This window comes from Austrofundulus limnaeus, unplaced genomic scaffold, assembly GCF_001266775.1.
Source record: "Austrofundulus limnaeus strain Quisiro unplaced genomic scaffold, Austrofundulus_limnaeus-1.0 Scaffold2349, whole genome shotgun sequence".
Classification (NCBI taxonomy): Eukaryota; Metazoa; Chordata; class Actinopteri; order Cyprinodontiformes; family Rivulidae; genus Austrofundulus; species Austrofundulus limnaeus.
This window is the reverse complement of record NW_013954751.1, coordinates 16,791-24,989: the sequence shown is the minus strand read 5'-3', so window position 1 is coordinate 24,989 and position 8,199 is coordinate 16,791.

Genomic DNA, 8,199 nt, shown 5'->3' with positions numbered 1-8,199 from the left:
CACACACACACACACACACACACACACACACACACACACACACAAACAAAAGTCCTGTTATTTTAATCTGACCTTCATTTCCCCAAAGATTTACTTCCAGGCCTTGGATCATTTTTACTCACTTTGTAATAAATATTACTGAAATTTTACCCTCTTGTCTGGCACATTAAAAAACCACTCTCTTATTTATTTGAATTGGAAAGCTCCAACAAAGATAAAAACCCAAGTGGATAGTAAAAGGTGCCACCATTTGCTTATTTGGAATATGTAAACATCATACAATGAATGTAATGTACAAATGTGTTTATTTTATAGTAAAGCAATTGCCTACTTATTTTTGGCGCTGATCAATTAGGACTAAAATTTTTTTATATTCAACTGTTTTTTCCAAAATTCGTTACAATGGACTTCTTTCTGAAAAGTAAAAGAGAGCCACTTTTTAGTAAGATGATTTATGAGTTAGGAAACATACATATAGTATATGTAGTTATTTATTATATGTCAAGTGGTGGTGATATCACTATTTACTTCTATACTCAACTTGGTGCTGCTCAGCTATTATTATTGAAAGTGCTGTAAATGCTATTTTAACCTTCTTATTAGGCTGCACTACTAAAGGGCAAGTCAAACACCACGTGAATCAAAGGGCACAGGACACCCTTTAGTTTTTTTTTTTTAAATTTAACATGCCAGCTTTTGAGATGGAGGTCGCGTTCAGGACACAGCCTCAAACATAGATAGGGCTTGTAACCCATTACTTACTGGAGTATTCAAATACTGTAAGCCATTTCCCCTTTTCTGACTGAAGTAAAAGCATGTCCTGAGGCTTTTGACTCACAGGGTGTCCTGTCTTGACTCATCCTGTATTTTGGCAGCACAGGCCTGTTTGTATTTTATTAGATTCAGTTCACAAATTAACTCAGTTGTATGCTATGAACCATGTATGCCAGAAATGCACTTTGTATTGTACTGGAATAATTCTTCTGGAGAATCAGTCGGCTATTAGGTCTGGCAACAATCCAGATTGTGTGATTACCTGTATCCACCCAGCATAGTGTCTTTTTTTATTTATCTTTTTATTTTTTTTGTTGAATGGCACTAATGGCTGCTGACTGTCAGGTTTACTTTTCTTAAAACAACATTCAGAAAATTAACACTGGGAACAATCCAGATTTTGTGATATCACCTGGATCCACTCAGCATATTGTATGTTTTGTTTTGTTGAATGGCACTAATGGCTGCTGACTGTCAGGTTTGCTTTTTGAAGAAAACATTTTAAAAATTGGGAAAATTTGTAGTATAGAAAAAATAACAGTGTTTTTTTATTTTTAGTAAAGTTTAATTGTTAGAATTATTTTCATTTCTTACAACAAATTTTGGAGGTGTGTGTGGGGGGGTGTTTATTCATTTAATTAAAGCATGATGAAAAATTTGTCTCAGTTTTAGAGCTAAGTTACATTAAGTCACTGAGTCACTAAAGTTACTGAGTGACAAGTGTGCTCCTTTATGGCACAATTCTACACTTACAATTTCAGCATTTCTCTGAGAAGATTTTTCATATGATGGCATATTTTGATGCAGATGAAAAAGGTGCAACTCAAAAAGCTTAGAATATTGGAAAACGACAGGAATTTGCAAGTGTAAATTATATTTTAGAACATTATTTATATTTTACTGTTTTTGAAATATATATTTTTTAGTTTTTCCTTTTACTTGTACGTGCAATTGTGTCTTTTAAATGATACATTTTTAAAATAATTTTTCCCACAAGTTTTTTATTTCCATGTGTTTTTACATTTCTCTGTCTCCTGTTTTTACTTTATGCATTTCTGCCTCATTATGCAAATAAGATAGGAAGAGCTTCTTGGGTCAGTCTCTAGTATTGATCAGCAGACAGGAAGGAACCGGAACCATATGTAGATCTACTGTGCATGCTGCTGCTGCCTCAGTTTAGATTAAAGTTTAAGGTTTAGGTAAAAACAAAAGGTAAGGAAGTGAACATTTGCCTTAAACTTTAACCTAAACTGAGGTAGCACAAGCGTGCACAGAAGACTTACACATGGTTCCTGCCCCTTCCTGTCTTTCGACCAATAGGAGAGGAGCTAACCCAAGAAGCTCTGCCCACCTTATTTACATAAAGAGACAGAAGCACATAAGGTAAAGTTAAAAAAGGAGACAGAGATGTAAAAACAACAACCTGTTAAGAGGGGTGCTGTTGACCTCAACCAGTGATGTCATCAGGAGGTGGAAGGAATACATTTTGGACCTTCTCAATCCCACTGGCACAGCTTCTATGGAGGAAGCAGAGTCTGAGGACTTTGGGGCTGGTCTGTCCATAACTGGAGCTGAAGTTGCTGAGGTAGTTAAAAAGCTTCATGGTGGCAGGGCTCCAGGGGTGGATGAAATCCACCCTGATTTCCTCAAGGCTTTGGATATTGTGGGGCTGTCCTGGTTGACACGCCTTTGCAACATTGCATGGACATCGGGGACAGTGCCACTGGATTGGCAGGGGTGGTGATTCCCCTCTTTAAAAGGGGGACCAGAGGGTGTGCTCCAATTACAGGGGCGTCACTCTCCTTAGCCTCCCAGGTAAGGTCTTTTCAAGAACACTGGAGAAGAGAGTCCGATCGATAGTCAAACCTCTGGAGGAACAATGCCAGTTTCATCCTGGCCATGGAACACTAGACCAACTCTTTACCCTCACTAGAGTCCTCGAGGGGTGATGGGAGTTTGCTTATCTAGTCTACATGTGTTTTGTGGACTTAGAGAAGGCATTCAACCGTGTTCCTTGAGGTACACTGTGGGGAGTGCTATGTGAGTGGGATTGTGGGTCTGTTGTTACAGGCCCTTCAGTCCTTATACAAGTGGTGTGAGAGTTTGGTTGGCATTGCCGGTATTAAGTCAGCCCCCTTCAGAGTGGGAGTTGGACTCCACCAGGGATGCTCATTGTCACAGATTCTGTTCATAACTTTCATGGACAGAATTTCTCGGTGCAGCCAGGGGGTGGAGGGAGTCCAGTTTGGTGGCCTCAGGATTTCTTCTCTTTTGTTTCAGATGATGTGGTTCTATTGGCGTCATCACGCCAGGATCTTCAGCTCTCACTAGAGCGGTTCGAGTGTGAAGTGGCTGGGATGAGGATCAGCACCTCCAAATCTGAGTAAATGGTCCTCAGTCAGAAAAGGGTGGATTGCTCTATCCAGGTTGGGGGTGAAGTTCTGCCTCAAGTGGAGGAGTTCAAGTATCTTGGTGTCATGTTCACGAGTGACGGAAGAATAGAGCGTGAGATTGACAGATGGATCGGTGCTGCTTCCACAGTTTTGAGGACTCTGTTGTGGTGAAGAGGGAGCTGAACTGCAAGGCAAAGCTCTCTGTTTACTGATCAGCCTACGTTCCTACCCTCACCTATGGTCACGAACTTTGGGTAGCGACCGAAAGAACGAGATCACAGATACAAGCGGTCGAAATAAGTTTTCTCAGCAGGGTAGCTGGACTCTCCCTTAGAGATAGGGTGAGAAGTTCAGTTATCCGGGAGAGACTCAGAGTAGAGCCTCTGCTCCTCCACGTCGACAGGAGCCAGTTGAGGTGGTTTGGGCATCTAGTAACTAGGGATGCACTGATACCAATTTTTCTCAAACCGAGTACAAGTACAAATACTTCAGATTGGGTACTTGCCGATACAGAGTACCAATACGAGTACTTACTGAGTTATAACTTACTTAGTTTTTATAATATTAAGGTACTGGAGATGTTTGTAAAACCTAAAATTAGAACAAATTTGAAGAATAGATGTAGTACTTCAGTCAAAGAAATAAGATTGTGGAATAATCTGTATAGTGATTATAAAAATGCTGGCTCAATTGATTTGTTTAAAAGAATGATAAAAGTTAATTTGCTAAAGAAATATGAAATTGTAAAATTTGTATTTATAAGAGCTGCTGTTTGAGGAGTTGAAGTCTGAGCTTTGTTTTATTATCACATATCAGTATATATCAGATATAAGATTTTTTTCTTATTTCTGCTGCATTTCATTTTATTTGATTTGCATTATTTTGTTGTATGTGAATTTGTTTTGGTTTTAAATGAAATGAATTTAAAAAAAATCTGGCACTAAATTAGAAACATATCCAATGTTTGCCAAAATGAACCTTGGTTTAAACCAGTGGTTTATCCTGGTCCTCAAGGACATTATCCTGCATGATTTAAGTTGTTTCCCTGCTCCTCAGTAGGTTTTTAAGTTCTGCAGAAGCCTGTCAAACAAATCAGGTGTACCAAAGCAGGAAAACATGCAGGATAGTGGTCCTCAAGGACATGGACTGAGAACCACTTGTATAAATGGTCATACCTCATTTCTCAGACAGTATTTGAGGTGGGGGTTTACAGATTGGTCCAAGTAATAATGATACTAACCTCAAGTCAAGCAGTTTAAATCTTGTAACACCACTTGTCTTCAGCTACAGAACAGTCATCCATCTCCTGGATGACTGAGTTTTCACAGAAACATCTGATGGCAACAGTGTCGGACCGTGTCAAAACTAAAGTTCTGGATCAATACTTTTTGGATCACTTCCAACACGTCCTCAGCTACAGAACAGTAGTCCTGTTGCTCCATCTTTTTCTTTGARTTTTCCATCTCCTTGATGACGGCGAAATCATAGAAACATTTGATAGTCAGACAGCCTTTAGATATGGGCCGGATTCGCTTACAAGTCGCCAGATCTGCGTAACCGTCAGATGTGGTTTACACCTCTGGGCCAGCTGCGCACCGGGCTGGGATCCCGAACCTGCACTGACAGCAGAGCTAGGTCTGGCTTTGACCCGGATTCTGTGCAGACCGATTGCGCCTTCTTCTAAAGTTTAAATTTTACCAACTGATTGGAGGAGAAGAGCACAGAGTCTGAGCAGCCACAGTATCGCATCAGTCCCTCAATCCTTTGTGGCAAGTGTTTTAAAATGTAATTTAAATGAATTGTTGTTCTGCTGGTGCTTTTATTATTATGGTTGTCAAGTATGGACTTGTTTAATTTTAATTTTATCTTTGTTAAGTTTGTCGAAACTAAAGTAGATGATCGATACTTGTGTTAGCTTCACTTGTAGCATGTCACGTCGCTCGCATTTTATAATGCAAGCTTCACCGGAGCATCCGACCACAGGGAGGTCAAAACATAAACAGTGAACTAAACAAGCATGTCAGATTATTTTACCAGTTCTGATTGAACAACAACTTCAGACAAAGCTAATAATAGCATCCATCAAATTCTGATTCACCATAGAAACCAGTTTCCTCCTGTAAACAGTGAACAGCATGTGACGGTGCGTCGCTTTCATTCCATAAAATACACGCTTCATTGAAGCAGTTGACCACAGGGTGGTTAAAATATAAACAATAACCTAAACAAGCATGTCAAATAATTATTTTACCCGTTCTGACTGAATAACAACTTTATAATCAACAAGTTAATAAGTAGCATTCACCGTAGCAACCTGTTGTTTAATCCTGTAAACAGCGCATGCGCGTCCCATCAATGGCAGTCTGGAAGTTGTATTTGAAATGTGAGCATCCACGTGAAAAAGGTATCGGTTCAGTGTATCGCGGCATTTTGAGTGAGTATGAGTACTTGTAAAATGCTGGTATCGGAAAACAACAGGAAACACAGATAGAATCCGGATGGTTCCGGTATTGGGCCATGATGTCACCGTAATGTCCGGGTGACAGTTTTGTCCGTTGGGCATAAACAGAGTTGGGGGACAGGCAAGGGTCTTGATCAGAGAGAGAGTTTTGTTTACCAGGTTTGTGGGGTTGAGCTGAATCCGTGAGGCAGGCAAGGGTCATAAACCAGGAAGTCCAAGATGGTGCGTTGCTGACGAGGAGAGAGACGAATGGCATGAATCCAAAAACACAGAACCAAGATCAAGACCAGAATGACAGATGGCTGGACAAATCCGATACGGACTGAAGCGAGAACTGAGAGACCGATGGACAGGAACAAGGCATGAGAACAAGAACACTGGAATGTAACAGTACTGGGCTGATGACAAACTGGTGGAGAAGTGACAGTGGGAGCAGGATAAAATACTGAAGGGAGCAGGTGAGTGGAATGAGCTTGATTGCTGAGCAGGTGGAGATATGATTGGACAGAGAGGGGACGGAGAGAAGGAGCAGACTGTTGCTGTGGGCTGAGTGATGGAAAAAATATGTACTGTTAAAAACACATGACTTGGTAATAAAAACTAGAGAATGTAGCTGTGGCAAGGAAAATGACGAAGGCAGGGACATGACAGGGCAGACAGGACAATATTCTTAACACAACCAGTGCTGGACTGGCTATTGGGCATAGCAGGCACTTGCCCGCTGGGCCGTCGGGGATTTTGGGCCGGGCGGTCCTGTCATGAATCAAAAAAATAAAAATTATAACTATTTTTTTGTCGACCGCGACGGCCCATTGGTTGATTTTGTTGAAGGACTTCGAGCTAATCCAATGAAATCTCTCAGCACTCCTCGGCCGGCCCAGCCAGCCCCTCCCCTTTCGACGAAAGTTATAAATATAAACACACATTCAGCTATATGGATTGTTTGGAAGGAGTTTAGAAATATAGTGAGAGGAAGAGCAAAAGTTGGAGAGACCATTATGTTAGAAAAAAACAGTTTTTGGAGGAATATTGTTGTTTTCATGAAGCTGACTGTTGGTTTAAGCTGCAGACACGTCCTTAATACTGCATGTTTGTCTCTGGACTGTAGCTACACCAGGTTAACATTACAATACAGCTACTAGCCCACTGTGGGACTTTTAATATATATTTCAAGCTATTAATAAACATGATGGATGATGATCACATTGCTTTAGCTGGGCTCGGAGTGATTACTATTACAATTTCATTTAAGCTAATTTTTTCCTAAAAGTTAGGCCACATTATGTTTGTTACTGTGGCTAGAAAGGACAAAGTTATTTAACCTACTTTATTCCCACTTTATTTATTTGTATATTAAATTGGGCTGTTTCTTTACCTGTGAATAGAAAGGTGATTTGTTCTGTAACTGCTGCTCCACTTGGGTGTTTCTCACGTGTGATGGGTCAAATGCAGAGCACAGATTTCATCACTGCATGGGAACAGATGACAAATAAAGAACATTTATATGAAAAGTTCACTTCATGAATAATGAACTGAAACAGCAAAACTCCATAATGTAACATTCAGATAAAACATAACCATACAGCAGTTTTTAATCTGATTTTCAGGTACAGTTCAGGTTAAAGACTAGCTTTCACCATTTTACCTTAATAAGCTGGTTTTAAATTGTTTATTAATCCAATCAATTTAGTAAAATGCTCTTCAGTTGACTGGAAAATGCATAATTTTGAGTGGATTTTTAAAAAAATCTTCCGGGGGGGGGGGCATGCATGCCCCCAGACCCCACTAGTATTGGTTCACTCCACAGCTGTTTGCTAATATTAATATGTGTCTCATTGATGTTGGCAGGTTTCATGTAGGCTTCAGACGTTCTGTTTTTTTTATTTAATATATAGTTGTTGACCGTTTTGGTCAAAACCATTTAATTTCATATGTGAAATATATGTAAATAAACAGTGAGATTTAGAAAATTGCATCAACAAATATCCTCCCTTGGGTCTTAGCCCTGTTGGGGGCTAAGCACCCCTAAATGTCAGATCCTATAATCGCCCCGGTCCTCTGGTATGTTGTGTCTATTTGTATAAATAATGATGATAGGTCACCATGACCAAGAAAATGCCCGGGCCGTTTTTTTGGTCCGAGTCCAGCCCTGAACACAACCCATGGAAATAAAAAGACGTGTGGGAAAATATTAAAAAATATATTAAATGTAAATGTGTTGCCCTTTGTCACCGATTCTGTTCATTACTTTCATGGACAGAATTTCTAGGCGCAGCCAAGGTGTTGAGGGGATCCGTTTTGGTGGCCTTAGGATCGCATCTCTGCTTTTTGCAGATGATGTGGTCCTATTGGCTTCATCAGATCGTGATCTCCAGCTCTCACTGGAGCGGTTCACAGCCGAGTGTGAAGCGGCCGGGATGAGGATCAGTGCCTCCAAATTCGAGACCATAGTCTTGAGCAGGAAAAGGGTAGGATGCCTCTTCCGGATCTGGAGGAGGTCCTGCCCCAAGTGGAGGAGTTTAAGTATCTTGGGGTGTTGTTCACGAATGAGGGAAGAATGGAGCGGGAGAT